This window comes from Chrysemys picta, chromosome 16, assembly GCF_011386835.1.
Source record: "Chrysemys picta bellii isolate R12L10 chromosome 16, ASM1138683v2, whole genome shotgun sequence".
NCBI classification, from domain to species: Eukaryota; Metazoa; Chordata; order Testudines; family Emydidae; genus Chrysemys; species Chrysemys picta.
The window spans coordinates 26,562,035-26,580,456 of record NC_088806.1 but is presented as its reverse complement, the minus strand read 5'-3'; positions in this window follow the sequence as shown (position 1 = coordinate 26,580,456).

Below are 18,422 nucleotides of genomic sequence, written 5' to 3'. Positions count from 1 at the left end.
GGATGCTTTGACTGGTTTTTGCTATAAACAGCGTTCTGTTGAATTTAAATTCTCCTGTGCTTTTGTCAACTCCAGGTTATTATGTCACTAGGTTTCCCGTACGATTTAGAAATGAAGGATTTTGAAGGTAAGATAGTTTGAGTTTTAACTCTTTCACATTTTGGTTTTGCAGATTTTGATGGTGGCATTATAATAAGGAATAATAATTATAATGGAGAGACGAGGCGGGTGAGGTAATATTTTTTACTGGACCAACCACTGTTGGTGAAAGAGCGAAGCTTTCAGGCTTATACAAAGCTCTTCTTCATGTCAGAAAACGACAAGCTCAAATGCTTCTGACCTGAAGAACAGCTCTGTGTAAGCTTGAAAGCTTGTCTCTCTCACCAACAGAGGCTGGTCAAAAAAAAGCTTTTACCTCACCCACCTTGTGTCTCGAAGTTCCTGGGACCAACACGGCTACAACAACACAGCAAATAATAATTATAATGGATATTTGGGGCCCAGATATTTGAATTCAATGAATTTTGGGTTTGCAAGAATATCAAGGAGAGTGTTGGCGTCATAGGCTCTGTTTCAGGAAAGAACTTAAGCTATAGAATTCAATCATACTTAAACATATGCTTCAAGATAAGCACATGTTTATGTCCCCTGCCTGAATAGGGATGTTTTCCTGAACTGGGACCATAATGGATAACAAAGTCCTGTATAATATATAATATAATGGGTTCTAAGGTTTATGGTCTCTAAGCACATCTCATGTATTCCCAAGCAATTTGCCATTCATTACTTTGAGTTAATTGTACACAATAATATTCCTGGAATTCTCTCAGAATAGAGGGAACTGTTGGAAAAAGAGCTGAAAATGAAGCAAAGATTCAGAGTTAGTGCAAATGACCGATGATGATGATGATTGATTTTTGTACAATGGTAATGCCAAAAGGCCCCAGTCACAGATCAAGACCCCCATGTGCTAGGCGCTGTATAAACATCCAGAGCTCACAATCTAGGTTTAAGAGAAGATGCTGCACATAGATGAAACAGACAAAAGAGGGAGCCCTGACTTAAGAGAACAACTTACATTGTTGTTTGCAGTGTTGTTGTAGCCGGGATACTACCTCACCCACCTGCTCTCCCAGAACAACTTAGGGAGTTAACTCTTCTCAATATGTAAAGATTCGCTTTGGCTACCATTGAAACTAGCATTTAAAATCTGGGTTAGAGATCCATTCTGTGATTTCCCTCTCCCTTGAGGCCTATGTGTCTTTGGGGCACCTCAGACTATATATGTGAGACCTGTGTCGCTCATGAAACCACTTTTGTCATAATTGTGAAGTCACTCAGGGTGAAAGGAGCCAAAGATAAATAAATTTATTTATTTTACACTTTATTTAAATCAACTCTTTATTGAAACCATTTTAACCTTATTTCCTTTTTTTTTAGGCCATACCCCACTTCACTGTGCTGTTCTGTCCCATAATTCCCTGTTCCGAGAGCAGCAATGTCACCTTACACTAACCGAGGAACAGAGAAAAGAACTTCAGTACCAGAGTGAGGAGGTGCTATCATGTATCCACCTTCTGGTGCAGATGGGAGCCTCCATCCACAGCCGAGTAAGGAGCGAACATTGTTGCTTTCTGTGGTTGAATTACTGATTACACCGTGTCGCAGAGCAAGTGCGCCCTGTCTCTTCTTGGAACGGGATGGGGGTAATGATGGTCCCATGGCTGAGTCTATACAACCATCCCTTGTCTTGGAATAGCTTGGCCTAGGGGTAAAAGTCAATATGGTTGCCCTCTCTCAGGGCTGTGTGGCCTAGTGGCCAGAGTCAATAGGGCTGCCCAGTTCAGCAGGGCTTCATGGTCCAATGGCCAGAGTCAGTCTAACTGCCCTCTCTCAGGGCTGCATAGCCCAATGGCCAGAGACTGTATAATGGCCCTCTTCAGTAGGACTATTTGGCCTGACTGCCGGTTAGGGGAGAGGGCCGCCACCTGGGTGGAGTGTGACGCCCAGGTAGGGGGACCCAGGTCTTCCCTGCTCCACTGGGTCCCAGCTCGGGGCCCTGTCAGTGGCAAGTATGCCCGTCAGTGGGGAATCCACCTGAAACACGCTGACCCCACACAGTGTAATAACTAGTCCCCCTGAGCTACTTCCTACCTTGTTCCTGATGCAGCATCCCCGGGGTCTCTTGGCTCTTCGGTCAATGCGGCTCCCAGCAGCTCTGACACTCCTTGGGTGTCCTCCGGAGTCTCAGCGTCCCGGGCTTCCACCATCTGGGGCTTCCACGGTTCCCAGGCTGGAGCTCCAACATGTGTCCTCCCTCTTCAGCGGTCCACCCTGAATGAGCCAAGGTGCTCCCTTTTATATCTGGTCTCCAGCCGGAGCATGCCCAGGGGGGCCGCAGGGACAGGGCCTCCTTGGCCCACAGAGTAGAGCTAACCCTCGCAGTACCAGTGTGGGGCACATGTGCCCCGTCACACACTATAACGTAGCAGCAGCACTAGGGAATCCGATGGATGTCTCCAAAACAGGAGTCCGGTTCTAGAATGTCACATTTCTGTCCGTTCTAGTTGTTAAACTCTATACATTATGTTCCTGCAAAAACTGGCTGAAAAATTTCAATGAAAAAATTCTGGAACAAAACAGTTGCCGAGCCAACAACCTGTTTTTCAACAAACTCGAGTTCACACATTGAAAACTTTAAAAAATAGCAATAAAAGTGGGGCAGACTGAGATGGTTGTAAGATGCCCTGTCACCAACCAGTTGAGATTAATTGCAATAACATTGACTTTTCCAATCGGGTCGGTATCACGGATTTCACAGTGAGTGATGCAGCGTGTGGTGCAGCTGTTTCATGTGCAGTATTTCATAAACAAAGGATTCCTAACCAGATTATCCTATGGCAAAAGGCACACTTGGGAAGGCTGCACTCTTCTTCTATCATTATTATTTTATCGATTAAACTTCTACGTCTTCCTTTTCACAATCTCGAAGCAGAGTAAAATTCACTCCTGTGCAAAGGTCCAACACAAGGTCTTTGCATCACTTAAACCTCACCTAAACCCTATTTCAATTAATATATAAAAGATAGGTATTATTATTATCATTTGTATTATTTATTAGAGAGAGAGAGATTCCCCAGTCCCTCAAGTTTCCTCTCTGCATTCATCTCCTCCTCCCATGATACACAAGGCTTATTACAGAGTAACAGAGGTAATTCTTACGGGACCCTTTTGTGGAAGGCCTTTTTTGTATATATAAGCTGAATGGGATGGCCGTACTAAATTCATATCACAGAGTTCAAAGCAGAGATGTGTTGGCACTATATTACCAAGTGAAATAAATATAGAGCCTCATCCTTTTTCAACTACATGATCATGAAATGTTGGCAGTGGCATACTGGCTGAGAATTTAGGGGCTTTCAGATAATTTATTCTACAATTATTTTATTGTTGCATGTTCAGGACCAAATCCTGTATCAGCGAAATTCTCCGGAAGTCAGTGTTGATTTACAGCAGTTGAGCAGCTAGCCTTTAGTCTTCTCCAGCTTACTTACATAACGTGCTAAGCTCTTTTGCAAACGCTTTGTTGTTGTTTTTCTAACAGGATGTTAAAAGCAACAAGACAGTACTTCATTACACGGTACAGGATGGGAACATCTCCCTGCTCAAGTACTTCTTAGAACTAAATGCTTTCATGTCTGAGGACTTTGTCAACAGTAAGGTGAGTTAGGGCTGGTACTGGTGCCTAATTTGCATGAACCATAAGACATGGGGTGTTCGACTGGAAAGCAATATAACAATTGGATTTCACAGGAAAAGATTTTTGCATGCAGATATGGCAAACTATCCAAACTAAACACAGGAAGTCAATGGACTGTGCCACTTTTCAAAGCTACCTTGAACCTGTGTATCCTGTTTCCATTTATAAAACATATCACAGATAATATTTTCTAGAAGGCATTATGCAGGAAGCTAATGCAAGAAACCGAGTACGGAGATTTACATTTTGACCATGAATAAAATAACGTAATTTGTATTGCTGTTGTAACACTCACATACCCGGATTGGGTGTGGAATCCCCTTGTACTAGGAGCTGTATCAACAAAGATGAGAGATATTCCCTGCTTACAGTCTAAGGCTCTGATTCAGGAAAAGCAGCCCTAGTCAGACAAGCATTTAAGCACATGCCTAATTTTAAGCACATGCTTAAATTCCATTGAAGTCAAGAGCGTTTACCCATGTGGTGAATGTTAAGCATATTCCTCAGTACTTTCAGAGTCAGGGCCTAGAAGACACAAAACAGATGAATGGTATGAGGATGAGACTATAACATACAAACAGGTGACAGATCTGGGGATGAGGATAGAACATACAAGCAGAGGAAGATGGGGAGGAAGTCCCACTGCTTTGTTAGCTACGTGTTTTGTTGCATCTTTTATTTTATTTTTTTAAAATTGGGAGTAAGGTAGGGTGGCAGGAACAGGGGCGTTAGTAGAAGTAAGGGACTAGAAAAAGAAGGAAGGGGAAGAGGGACAATTGTAGCTTGTCACCTTCTTAGGCATAAACAGTAGGCAGGTTTTTGTGAGCAGCACAGCAGAGGTAAGCCTTAAAGAGGGATTTGAAGGAGGATTGAGTACTGGCTGCATGGACTGTATTCAGGAATGTTTTGCATTGGGGATCAGTGCCCCATTGTGCTCGATGCCCTACACACACATAATAAAATGGCAATCCCTGCCCCAGAAAGCTTTGGCCCGAATTTTTAAAGGTATTTAGGTGTCGTGGCACTAGGTGTTGCAATGCCTAAGTATTTAGGAGCCTAAATCTCATTTTCAGAAAGGATTTAGCCCCTTAGGAGCCACGATCCCATAGACAGTCAATGGGATTTAGGCTCTCAGTGCCTAAATCCCCTTTGAAAATGAGATTTAGGCTTCCACATTTTTTAGGCATTGCAGTGCTGAGTACTGCAATGCCAAAATACCTTTAAAAATCTGGGCCTTACATTCTACATGGAGCATCAAATCTATACTGCATTGAGAGTACCTGTAGTAGTATTCAAACATGGATCTTTGCCCACGCCGTGAGTAACTGACACAAGCAGTGAGGGAGATAAGCAGAAAAGGGGTTGGGAAGGAAGGGGAAGGGCAAGAAAAGTGATTACTCAGTGAGGATGAAAATTATTATTGAATCATGTCGCAAGTTGAGCAAAGAGGCCTGAAATGATGCTGTTCCAATGCCCAGTGCGATGTTGTGGGTCAGCAGTATAATGCGGCGCGTTTCAGTCTGCGTGTCTCCCCCATCACCTGTGCCATCCACAGTATGGAGACAGACTCTTGGAAACACCCCTGCTGCTTAGGGCTCATTCCAAGGACCACCAGCACAATCGTTTTCTCTCCAAATTATTTACACCCTTGAGGCAAGTCTCAGAACCGTGTGTCTATTTTGTCACAGAGCAGTGAAGTTGTTCATGGTGACAACTAGCTGTAACTTTGAGCTTGGAGAATGTAAATATTTTACCGCACATTTCCAGTTCCTGGAAACCATAAGGGGAGATAAAGAAGTGACATACAGCAGCCGATGAAAGCAGTGACCCAAAGTTGCATTTCAGGAGAAATACAAGGAAATCAGCCTAGTACAGCTTGCTCTGTTGCCAAACCTCTAAGAGGATGTCTACACGGCAAAAAAACCAAACCACCCACGGCAGTGAGTCAGAGCCTGGGTCAGTTGTCTCAGGTTCACACTACAGAACTAAAAATAGCCTCGTAGACGTTCCTGCTTGGCCTAGAGTCTGGGCTCTGAAACCTGGCGACGTGGGAGGTCTCAGAGCCCGGGCACCGGCTCAAGTGGCAACATCTACACTGCTATTTTTAGCCCCGTTGTGTGAGCTCCCTGAGCCTAAGCCAGTTAACCCAGGCTCTGGGCAATGGTTATTGTGAACGAACGTCATGACATTTATACTTTACTAGAGACCATCCCCTGGACATATTTCCTGGAGTTTTTACTCCTAATGGCTTGCCTAGCAGCTAGACATCAGGGCAGATCCTCAGCTGGTGTAAACGGGTGCCGTTCTGTAGGCTTCAGTACAGCTACGCCCATTTATGCCAGCGAACGATCTGACTCAATCTGTTCAGGCTGTCTCAGCCTTTTTTAAAAACCTTCTTATTTATTATGTTTCACATTCAGCAAGCATATTAGCAATCCAGCTGAACTCCGTATTGCAACGTTTCTCCCCGTAGAGTGACATCTGGGACAACACCTAACACCAAATCATCACCACTAGTGGTAGATTCGTTTAGACTCAGTGTACATTTTCAGCACTTGTCATCAGCTCTGAAGAAAGGGGGGAAGGGAGTTATTCATCTAATGTCCAGAAATGAACGTGGTTTGCTACAGAGACTGGGAGAAAGCTGTACCGTTAAATATTATGTAGCTCCATTTACCCCAGCTGAGGATCTGGGCTTATAAACACACAGATCCAACAGCAGAAACTCACTGCCATATGTTGAGTACTCTGAAGTGTGGCTTCCTACCATCATGTCAGCCTCTGACTTTTTAATGTGGCCTTATTGAGGAATTCTCCTTGTCTATAAAAAGCAACAAAGAGTCCTGTGGCTCCTTATAGACTAACAGACGTATTGGAGCATGAGCTTTCATTGGTGAATACCCTCTTTGTCAAACGCATGTCCTTGTCTAGTTTACTTAACTGTTCTCCAAAGGATTCAGCATGAGAGAAGATGTTATTCAGTTCAATTAACCCGGCGCTCAGTTTTGTGGATGCACAAGTGACACTTGCACGTTTTGTCTTATAAAGTTCTGTTTGACGGGGAATGGCACGTGCCTTTTGCTCTGTGTGGCGGGACAAAGATCTGTAAAGAACAGTCTCCCTCCTTACCCTTAATTTTTTGAAACACCCTGGTCTTTTTTGCATCATTCTCCCTTTATCTCTTAGGACTCATTGCACAGGCAATAACTTGTCCATGGGGTTCTGGTATCTGACACTGTCTCCTGATAATAATCCTGTAGGCTCTTTCTACGTTGATAGGATCACCTGGAGTCTTCAGCTGCACTGCTGTGTCTCTGATAACCATTATTTCCAAAAAAAAAAAAAAAAAAGATTAAATCGTTGTCCTCTTGTCTTTCCTGTAGTTAAAGAATGTGAAGAATTTGAGCCCACACCTGGCCCTCAGTTTGCTCTAATTTCTTTTAAGTTTCTGCACGCTGTTCAGCTTCTGCTCTTATTTCTTCACAACTGCATCCGCCTTGGCCCCCGGTGCAGTCAAGGCCTTCCATGCTCTTTCTAAAGCACCCAAGTGAGCATCTAGAGAGTCCCATAAGATTCCTGTCTGACTTTCTTCCATTTATGTTTAGCAGTTTACTGAAAGAAATATCCTTGCAATATTTACTAGCCAGTGAGATCCGGGGCAAGGCTTCTTAAGGGAATACTCAGATACTATAGGCCAGAGGCCACATCTAAAGCTCAGTGAAAGAAGTGGGAATGTTTCTACTGACTTTAATGGGCTCTGTCTTAACCTTATAAGACATGGATTGATGGATGGATGGATGGATGGATGGATGGATGGATGGGGAGGTGAGGGAGTAGGTGGGTAGATAGATGGGATTCAGAGGCCTAGTAAGTGGGTCTTGGATCAGGGAAGAAGTGCACTGGCAAGTTTTTAACTTGGTTGCTTTGTTTGTTGGGATCCTGGCTATGATTCAAGATCATGCCTATGTATGCAAATGCCAGCTTCACTGGGATATTGAGTAAAATCTGAGTGAAAGCTGCCACTTTCGATGATCTCCTGCCTCGATGGGTCTGACTCTTTACTTGCTACAGTGTGGAAATTCAGTGATCTACCCAATACAAAGTCAGCAACATTAACAGTTTCCCTGGAAGCTTGGAGGAGTTCTCGAAAGTGCAGAGGGGCTTGGAGACCCTGAACTCCATCCCAGGGCCGAGTATGCAGCAAATACTGAACCTCAGCGCAGTTTGGAGGAGGATGAGATGATGAGCCCACTGTGCCTTGAGGGTGCAGCCCTAAAGTACTCCCAGTAGGAATGCTGGCGAGACGGGCATAATACCTCTGGCAATGCTGGGGGGGAGCACATGGCAGAAATTACTGGTGCACCTTGTTACAAGGTACAGCATCAGCTCTGCTCCTCTGGCTAATGCAAAGGGGTGGGGAGTATTGCACAGCATGACCCTGTCTTCTCCCCAGCCACCCCACCCTGTGTGTGTAATCTAGTGCCACAGCGGGCACTAGAGTCACCAGTCTCTTGTGCACCAAAGGTCTGATCCTGCATGCATTGAAGTGAATAGTAATGCTCCCTCCATTAAGCCATAAGATCATGCCTCTGTGCAACAGGAGAGAAGGCTTCTTGTGTTCTCTATCCCTTGTCCCACTATAGGCATCATTTAGCCTATAGTGTCCCTAATCCAACTTCCATTACAGCGAATGCAAAGGCTTCAGTGACAGCTCAGGCTTTATAAAGTTAAGAGTCTTATTTGCCTAGCTTAATGCTTGCTTTCTGAAGATACCAATGTTTCTGCCTCAAGACTGTTGTCAAAGATACAGCCTATAAACACAGGCGCTTCATTTTTTCTTGAAAAGCCATATAAATAGCTAAGTAACAGTCATTTTGTTTTATAGGATGGTAAAGTTGACATAACAGATTGGCTGATTCAGAACTTGTAAAAATAACTTGTATCCCTAAGAAAAGCTTCTAAGAATTCATATTTGTTTGCTATTTAGAGGTGTGTTTCAGAATATCTTCTGCATCAGTGGTGCACGTGGAAAAAAAATGACTAGCCACTCCTTCTAAAATTGGTTAGCATTTGTGTCCCGTACCTTTCAATGTCATCCCCTTTCCAACTGAGCTCATAAAATAACGGCAACGGCGTATCAGTGTATAATAGCTAAGTAGTAGTATTTGTTATTTCCCCAGTTAATAAATAGAACCACAGCAGGGGAAATGATCATACAAACTCAACAGAGCCCCATCTGTGATGAATACATGATGATTTGAAAAATAAAAGTTATGGGGCTGGTTAAAAATATTATTAGTATCATAGAATCTTTAATAAATTAATCCCTTGCCATCTATATTTCTTTTATTAGTCCTTCGTCACCAATTCTATTGACTCTTCTGGCTGTGCAGCGTTTACAGCGTTTGTCCTGTCCTGTCTGATAACTGTGATCGAGTTCCTCTCCGGTTACAGAACTCAGTCTCAGGCCACCTACCGACCTGGCAAGGAATTACATTTTTTTTTTCATTTTTAAGAATGCTTATGTAGAAGGACCCAAGAAAGCACTTAAGCATGTTCTTAAATCCCATTGCTTTTCATGGCACTTAAGCACATGCTTAAAATTAAGCACACGCTTACATGCTGTCCTGAATAGGATGCTTTCCAGAGTTGGGGCCAATGACAGGTGTGATTTCTTTCACCTGCTCCAGTACCTGAGCCCCTCTATATATACAGTCCTAGCATATATTCTTAATATTACATAGAGATACATGGACAGCAGTAACCCTTCAAAAACTGGCCATTTTCCAGGTGGATCACTTCTAATCTGAGTGTTTTGCAGTAAGTTCCACTGAGGACATTTACCCAGTGATCTGGAACTTGGAAGCGCTCTAGCAGTAACAGGCAAGGTGGCTGGGACTTGCATTTTTTTGAAACAGGAAAGGCCTAGTGGCCAGGAAATCAGTGTCTTTTAGCTCCAAATATAATCCATTAAATATTGTTCCTGATCCTCATTTCCACTAAGGCCCTTTTACACTCTTCTGGCGGAGGCCTTAATGTGCATGGCAGAGCAGTGTAAAGAGGCGTTACTGGAAATGAGAATCAGGCCCATCATTTTCAGCTATGATGCCCTACGTGAATTGACGCATGCCATCGCACAACTGTGTGTGGTGCATCCATGTGGCACCAGATTTTACTTTCTCTATGTAAAGTTAGTTTCTTGATAAGTGACTTTTCTTTAGCCCTTCAACTTCCTTCTACAAGGCACTTTATATGGACTACGCCCTTCTCTTTTTGCAAACAGCTTATCTGGCCCCTGCCACCTAACAAGATATGGTTCTGCAGAAGTCTGCAGGCTCATTGGGCACATTGCTAGTCAGGTGTCTTTTGCTGGCCTTTGAGGTACTGCTACAGCCAGGTATCTGTTCTTAAAGTATCAAAAGCCACCAACTCTCAGAAGCACTGTTTTCCCAACTTTGTAGCAGGTCTATGAGCTGTGGTGTTTAGAATAGGCATATATAAGTAGCAGATAATGGGGATACCCTCAGGCAACCAATATTTTCTGGCCTCTTCATCTCTAATTGACGGTTTTCCATTTTTTGGGTACCTTTTTAAAACTGAAAGTATTTTTGCGGGGAACTGAAAGGTACAATTGAACAATGGACTGTAAGGTGTTGTGTTTTTTTTTCATTGTGTTAGGCTCATGGTAACACAGCTTTGCACATGGCAGCTGCTCTTTATCAGGACAAAAATCAGGAAGAAATTATCAAATTGCTCCTGGACCATGGGGCAGACCCAAGCATCCGAAACTTAGACAACGACCAGGCAATTCACATGGCACAGTCAGGAAAGGCTGGCGATCGGGTAAACATTACATACAGTTTATACTTTGTAACTCTTATTACTTTATAACTGCCTATTAAACATAGACATCATGTACCTTTATAGAAAGAAAGAATTCGGTTATAGTGAAATTTTGCTACTGAAATTCCCCGATTGAAAGGCTCTGAAACAATGGACCTTCATTCCACTCATAGTGGAGTGTCCACTGTGCTGACCCTCCAGATCCCCAGCAATTACCATCCATCAGCTAGGCTTTAAGGCCCAGATTTTCAAAAGTGACTGTTGATTTGGGGTACTTCCATCTTCAGGGGTTCAACTTGAGACCTTTTAAAGGGCCCTCATTTTAGGTAAATGCTGAGCAACCACCCTCTGAAAATCAGGCTCCTTTGTCAAGTTGGGCACTGAAAATCACTAGTCACTTTTGAAAATCTTGGCCTAAATACAGCATTTCAAAGGGATTCTCCCGTCCCCCTCCTCCTCTGTTCTATCTAAACAGGGGAGGAGGAAAGAAATTGTCACTGCTCCATAAAGAGTAAAGAAGAATTTCCAACTCCAGTGTTGTGGTTGTTCCCAGCTGGAGTAAAGAAGAACTAGTCTTGCTACAGTGGCTTCCCACAGTTAGGACCTAATCCATGGCCTATTGAAGTCAATGAGGGTCATCCCAGAGGCCGTCCCCTCTCTCTCACACACGCACAGTTCTCCCTGCAGCTATATCAGGTGATGAAAGCCTTGGTCACCATTCCCAAGTGAATAGGGCTAGCTATTATGCCAGATAGGCTCTCCTCTGTTACAGCGAATTTGGGTCTCCACTGTACATGCATGGATGGAGTGCATATCGGCATATGCCTACACAAAGGACATTTGCCTACTTTGGCAATTCCACAGCCAAGGAGCATAACAGAAATATGAATGGATGCTCTGGAGATCATAGAGAACTGTCAGCACATAACTCTTGTGTTATGAAAACAAATACTGACAGAAGATTAAGTTACAATGCCTTCATGTGTGAAAAGGTTACTGGAGCACGTTCTAATTGACAATGGGATCATATACATCCACCATATACACATCCATCCACAATTTTACATGACGTAAACAGTCTTTATATTTTATATTTTAAGTCTTTATATTTGTTGGCAGGTCAGGCATTTGCTGAAGAAAGGGAGAGTCACGTCAGCATTTGTTACCTGCCGTCGAAACGCCAGATCCTAGATCACCTGCCAGTTCAGACAGGGTTTTGCCTTGGTTTCCTGATAAGACACCTCCTTTCAGAAAAACTTGAAGTCTTTAAATCAAGACTGAACGACTTTCTAAAAGTTTTGCCACAAGTTGTTGGGCTCAATTACAAGGATTGCTGGGTGACATTCTGTGGCCTTTGTTATGTAGGAGGTCAGAATCTAACTGCTCCTTCTGGCCTTAAAATCTATGAAAAACCAAAGGCTTCAGTAATGAACTGTAGGGTGCAAATGTGCAGTAGCCACTAAGTTACGCTCACCATCGTACGAGTCATTTGCAGGTTTAAACTAGTTTAAATGGTGGATTTTCGGTAACTTGAAGTCTTTAAGTCATGATTTGAGGACTTCAGTGACTCAGCCAGAGGTTAGGGGTCTATTACAGGAGTGGATGGGTCAGGTTCTGTGGCCTGCCATGTGCAGGAGGTCAGACTAGATGATCATGATGGTCCCTTCAGGCCTTAAAGTCTATGAGTCTATGGCATTGTCATAGTTCACCTGTGTGACCAACAGTACGTCTGAACCGAAGACCTCTAAAGAGAAAATTCCTCTTGTCCTTGAAGCTACTATCAATTCTGTTCTTCAGTATTTTGCATGAGAATATTGAAGTAGCCACACTTGAAAGCTTGCGTATCATGCTTCTGACTGTAAGAGGGGAAAACAAATGCTCACAAGGATAAAAATACAGGACCAGATCCTCAGCTGGTGTAGGTCAGCATAACTCCACTGAAGTCAATACAGCTGCACTGAGTTACACCAGCTGAGAATCTAACCCACATATTCCATTTAGCATTCAGAAAACTTAATTTAGCAACAGTTCCTGTATATAAAAATAACAGACCCGGCTGATCATTTGAGTTCTTCTCTTCTTTTAGGATTATCCTCCTACAGTATGTGCAATGACTAATGGGATTTTGCAGCTCTAATCATGCAGTTAAGAGTGCAGGAAATCACTTTGTCCTACAGAAGACAGGTAATGATTACTGGCGAACATGGTGACGTGTTATCTAATCTGCTTAATTAGTTTAGTTAGATTAATCACAATGGCAAAATCATCAGCATCAAACCTAGACTGTCAGTCATGTGCCCCAACTGATGCTAAAAGTAACCCAGAAAATCAAAAGTCTGAAGAAGAAAGGCCTGTTGGATTTTGTTTTCAGGCATCTATTTCATTTAAAATGCGTTAAAATTAACCGAGGAAATTACCCAGAATAGTGACCAACATTCAGGATGCTCATTCAATATTTCCGGTCAGAATAATCTATACAACACTGTCAATCATAGCAGGAATTATGGTCCTGAAAGCATTAAAATACAAGAAGCTAGATCCATCTCAGCTGCAGCCAAGGAGCACAGGGCATAGATGGGTGAAAAGGTGGCATGAGCTCATCTCTGTACTCTCTCAAATCCTCAGCTCACTCTGTGTTATTCCAGTCCCCTGGTGTAATTTAGAGCAGTCTGGGGGTTGCCAATGGTCCCAATTGACCAACATGGCATTGGGGAATCAACAGAATGTAAGGAAGCCCCAGTCTGCCCATTCACTGTGGGCTTCCACTGTGGACACAGTGGAATTCATTGCAGGAATAAGGCCCAAAGCATGAATGGAGAATATTCATAGTAACATTCTTAGCGGAATGTGTATAGTAGTAGATTCTTTCTATGAAAAGATTTGTGGGTTGCTATGCAATCGTTGACTGAAAATAATGTCTCTCGTGAGTCGATAGAAATGAGGGGGAGTAAAGGTGACATTCTGACAATCAGTATCACAGATGGTAATTTTCGTTAATTATATTTAATAAGTTGACTAGAAAGCATTTTGATTGTACCTCGCTATCGTCTCATTGTAGCACAAATGAATTTTTAACAAGCGTAAACAGAAAGGTAAAGGATCATTTTACTTTCGGTTTTTTATTTTCGTTTTTTGGCAGCATCTACATGACTTAGGAGCCTGAGTCCCAGCAACTTAGCTATTGGCGCATGCGTCTCTGAGAGTGACTCTTTCAGCCTTCGCTTTTTGAACATTAGCGCTCGGTGTGTCCCTCTTGAATGATGCTGTTATATTGGGAATCACTAGTGATTTGCACTGAGACTTAGGCTCATAAGTTACTTAGGAGTTTTGAAAAAGAACGTTTAGCCAAATGTTTAGCAGGTTTAGACTAAAGCTCTTCAGAAACACTGCTATAGGTATTAAGTATCGGGGGTAGCCGTGTTAGTCTGTACAAGGAGTCTGGTGGCACCAAACAGATTTATTTGGGCATAAGCTTTCGTGGGTAAAAACCTCACTTCTTCAGTTGCATCTGAAGAAGTGAGGTTTTTACCCACGAAAGCTTATGCCCAAATAAATCTGTTAGTCTTTAAGGTGCCACCAGACTCCTTGTTGCTATAGGTATTGTAATTACAGATTGCTGTAACTCTTAGCCTTCCTCAAACCTTTCCCTCCCTACCTCTTGGTTACCTCCTTTCACTTGCATCACGTCTACATACCTGCCAACATTCTCAGACCAAAAAAAAGAGTTGCTTGTATATTTGCATATATTTGCATGCATTCAGGCACAAATCAGCCAAAGCACATGCCTTCTCATTTTGAAGCTATGCTGTAAGAAACTCCAGTGTGGGAATGACTGCATGCATGTGTGAATGTTCAATAGGTGACATGTGTAAATGCAAATAAATAAATAAATGCAGTTGTTTAACTTGCTACCATCAGAAATCTGTGAATAACACTGAGCATTTAATACACTTTAATGTAACCACTCATGCAGATTTTTATGTGGAAATTCTTATTTGTGCGATAAATTGGATGCCATCATACAATACATGGAATAAACCATTCTTGAATTAATGAGTGTTTAAATTATTAGCTCCCCATTTTCTAGGGTGAAAATGACCCCTGTGCAGAGAACCAGCACCACACTTGTGCACCATTTAAGGCCCTCTTATGCCCTCAAAATAGGACTTATGTACTAGTGCATAAGCTTCTGCTGACTGCATAGGGCTGAATTTCACTCATTGAGTAGTACCTTACTCTGCAAGAGGTTCCTGTTGATTTCAATGCAATTGTTCAAGCAATAAGGCACTCCACACTGTGAGAAAGGATGGTAGAATTTGGCCCTCTGTATATGTCCAGGTTTATCCTTTCCTACCTTTGACTTAGCATAGGTTGTTACTCAAAAGGCCATGTTATCATTAAACAAAGGCATGGAGAATTGGCACTATGGAAAATCTCCAAATGGTTTGTAGTTGAAAGCAAAGAACTATTATTTGATGGATTAAACAGCCAGGACATTAGCGGAAAGCCATAATTTACGAGGCTTTGTCTTACCTAAATCTGCACATTGCAGTTAGAAACTGGGGTCCAGACATTAGGTTTGTTAATGGCTTGAGTCTCAATTTCTTATAAGAAGGGAGTTATCTTAAAATAAAATATCAATTTTATATGCAAACTAGATAATATATAGTTATTATATAAACATTGGCCAAATCCTCAGCTGATGCAAATCAGTGCAACTCCAGTGGTGCTTTGTCAGTTTATATCAACTGAGGACCTGGCCCAAAGTGTTTTCCTTTAAACAAATTTGAAAAAAAAAACCACCAAAAAAAAAAAAAAAAAAAGCCTGCATTCCTTATTGTTGAAAAAGCCCAGGAGCAACCTTTGATAAATTGTCTCCTTTTATCATTTCTTTCTGATGTTAATAGACAGTCCATCGGTGGGTCAATAATCAGCAAGTTTTTACTTGCACTGAATGAATCATGTGAAATGAATGAGGACCTGGAAACATAACAACCCAAAACACAAACAAAAGTCTGTAACATGTTTGCTGTCTTAGGTTTGGACTAAAAAAATAATAGACAAAATTGCAGAAACACATGATTGATGGCATTATTCAAAAGGTCTATGAAAGCCAAAAAAATAAAAATGGTGTCAGTTCTGAGCCCTGAATTTTTAAAGGACAGGCACAGAAACGTGGCCCGTGATTGCCAAGCCTCTGGCGTTCATCTGGGCTCCAACACCACGTTCCACTCCAACAGTTCTGCCACAGTGATCTTGGAGAGATGCACATCATTCTTCCTCCATAGGCCCCCTCCGGGAGCAGGGAGGGGTGAACCTGCACACCCTGTGGCTCTTGAGACTCTGAGGGCGGGAGAGCAGAGCACATCCCTGTGGATCCCTGACTAGCTGTGGGGCTAACTTTCCCCTTCACACTACTCTGGAATCCTTCTCCCTAACTTACAAGCAGATGTTTTTTTTCTAAAAGATCAGCTCTAGGAATTATTGTGGGGCAGTTCTCTGGCCTGTGTTATACAGGAGTCAGACTAGATGATCACAGTGGTCCCTTCTGGCCTTTTAGTCTATGGATCTATAATTCTCAGTTACGCTAAGGCCTCTTTACACCCGTCATAGGGTGACTGGCTCCTTTAAGGAGAGATGAGATCAGCCACCCCTGTGCCATAATTAATTATCTATTTCCCAGCCTGAGGAACAGGACTAAGGAGGGTCAGGTGACAGCTTAATGGGCATCTGCAACTTATAAAAGGACTGAGAGCTCAGTCTGGGAGCTGGGACCACAGTGTACGGGAACGTACCTGCGGAAGGCTCTGAGCTAGAGTCTGCAGGAGGCTGGGTGGTCTGGAGTGGAACACAAGGAGCGGGCAGGCCCGGAGCTGTAGGAGGCTGGGTGCTTCAGGGGCCTGGCGCTTCATACCAGCGTGGGGAAGGATGCAGAGCCCAGAAGGGGCTGTGAACAGTATTCCAGGGGAACCAGCCTGGGGGCTGAATGCTCTGTCCCAGAGCCAGAAGACTCTCCAAGGTAACCCAGGAAGGGGCTGGGAACAGGGCCCTGAGGGTGGGCTGAAGAAACCCCTGAATGGCAGAAGGACCTTTTGTTTGTTGGGACATTTTTAGTTGCCCTGTTGCTCTCCCAGAAGGGATTGTTTTGTTTGTCACTTGGCAGGCGGGCTCAGCTGCATCTCTAGCCCATCTCCAGTGTGTGGAGAGCTGAGACCCAACCTGGTGAGGGTAAGTGGACCTTAAAGTGAACATTATTGGCAATTTTCACGCACTTCAAGGGCCTGCAATGCTGGCAGAGCAAAGTAAAAGGGCACTAGTGAAAATGACAATCAGACCTAAAAAGTATAATACACCATTAATGGTCACCTAGGGCCTGGTTCCCTGCTGCCCTCTATCTTGTACAGTTGTTTACAGCTATGCAAAGGATAGTAGCGATTATACCCCTGTGCATTGCACTTTGCAAAGCAGCAGGAATCAGAACTGGGCCCCTTGCCTCTCCGGCTGTCAAACCCTGCCTGCAGCAATGCATGGGCCTCATGCCAACTCCCTGCACAAGGGATGAATTCCACCCATTGGAAGGTATTTATCCAGGGCCTGATTCTCATTTCCATTAAGCCCCATTTATATCACTTGGGCAGCATAAGGGTGCCCTAGAGCAGTGGTTCTCAGCCAGGGGTACATGTACCCCTGGGGGTATGCAGAGGTCTTCCAGGCGGTACATCAACTCACCTAGATATTTGCCTAGTTTTACACCAGGCTACATAAAAAGCAGTAGCAAAATCGGTACAAACTAAAATTTCATACAGACAATGACTTGTTTATACCATACACTGAAATGTAAGTACAACATTTATATTCCAATTGATTTATTTTTTATAATGATATGGTAAAAATGATAAAGTCAGCAATTTTTCAGTACTAGTGTGCTGTGACACTTGTTTCTATTTTTAGGTCTGATTTTGTAAGCAAGTAGTTTTTAAGTGAGGTGAAACTTGGGGGTACATAAGACAAATCAGACTCCTGAAACGGTTACAGTAGTCTGGAAAAGTTGAGAACCACTGCCTTTGAATGAGTGTTAAGGCACCCTTTCTGGTTTTTCTGTTGGACAATCCCAATCCATTGGAAGCTAAATACTTTGGGGAAATATGTTGATTTCAGCAGAAGTTCATTTTGAAAGAGCAATTGAAAAAAGCGCTTTGCTAAGGTCCGTTTTGGAATGGAACACTTTTGGTTTCCTGTTTCACAATGACCTTTCATTTCAATTTTTAAAAATTGGATATAATGGAAAATAAGTAGAAATTGGAATGAATGACTTTGATTTCATTGAAACAAAATGTTTCAATTGACCGGAAATAAAAAATGGGGATTTTTAGTAGGAAGAACTTCTTCTGTTGTCTTATGCCAAGTCTCCACTGAGGAGCTACGCTAGCATACCTATACCAGCAAAGCTCTGTACTGTGGACAAGCCCTCATGACTCAATTCCTCATCTGTAAAATGGGAAAATACTCCCTTTGTCTGTCTTCCTTACTTAGATTGTGAGCTCTTAAGGGCAGAGACTGCCCCTTACCAGGTGCTTGTACAGTACATCGCCCTGATCTCCACTGGGACCTCTAGGCATGGATGTAATACAAATAACAAATGCCTGTGAATTAATAACAATGGGCTCTTGATCCTACAAATGTTTACTAAGTTTAGAGCTTATTGCTAAGAATAATTTCACTGACTGCCACGCAAGTGTCAAGCAGCACTCGTAAAGTGTAGTGTATAATCATTGTTTATAGAATAACCAAAGAAACATAATTTACCTGCTGCACACAG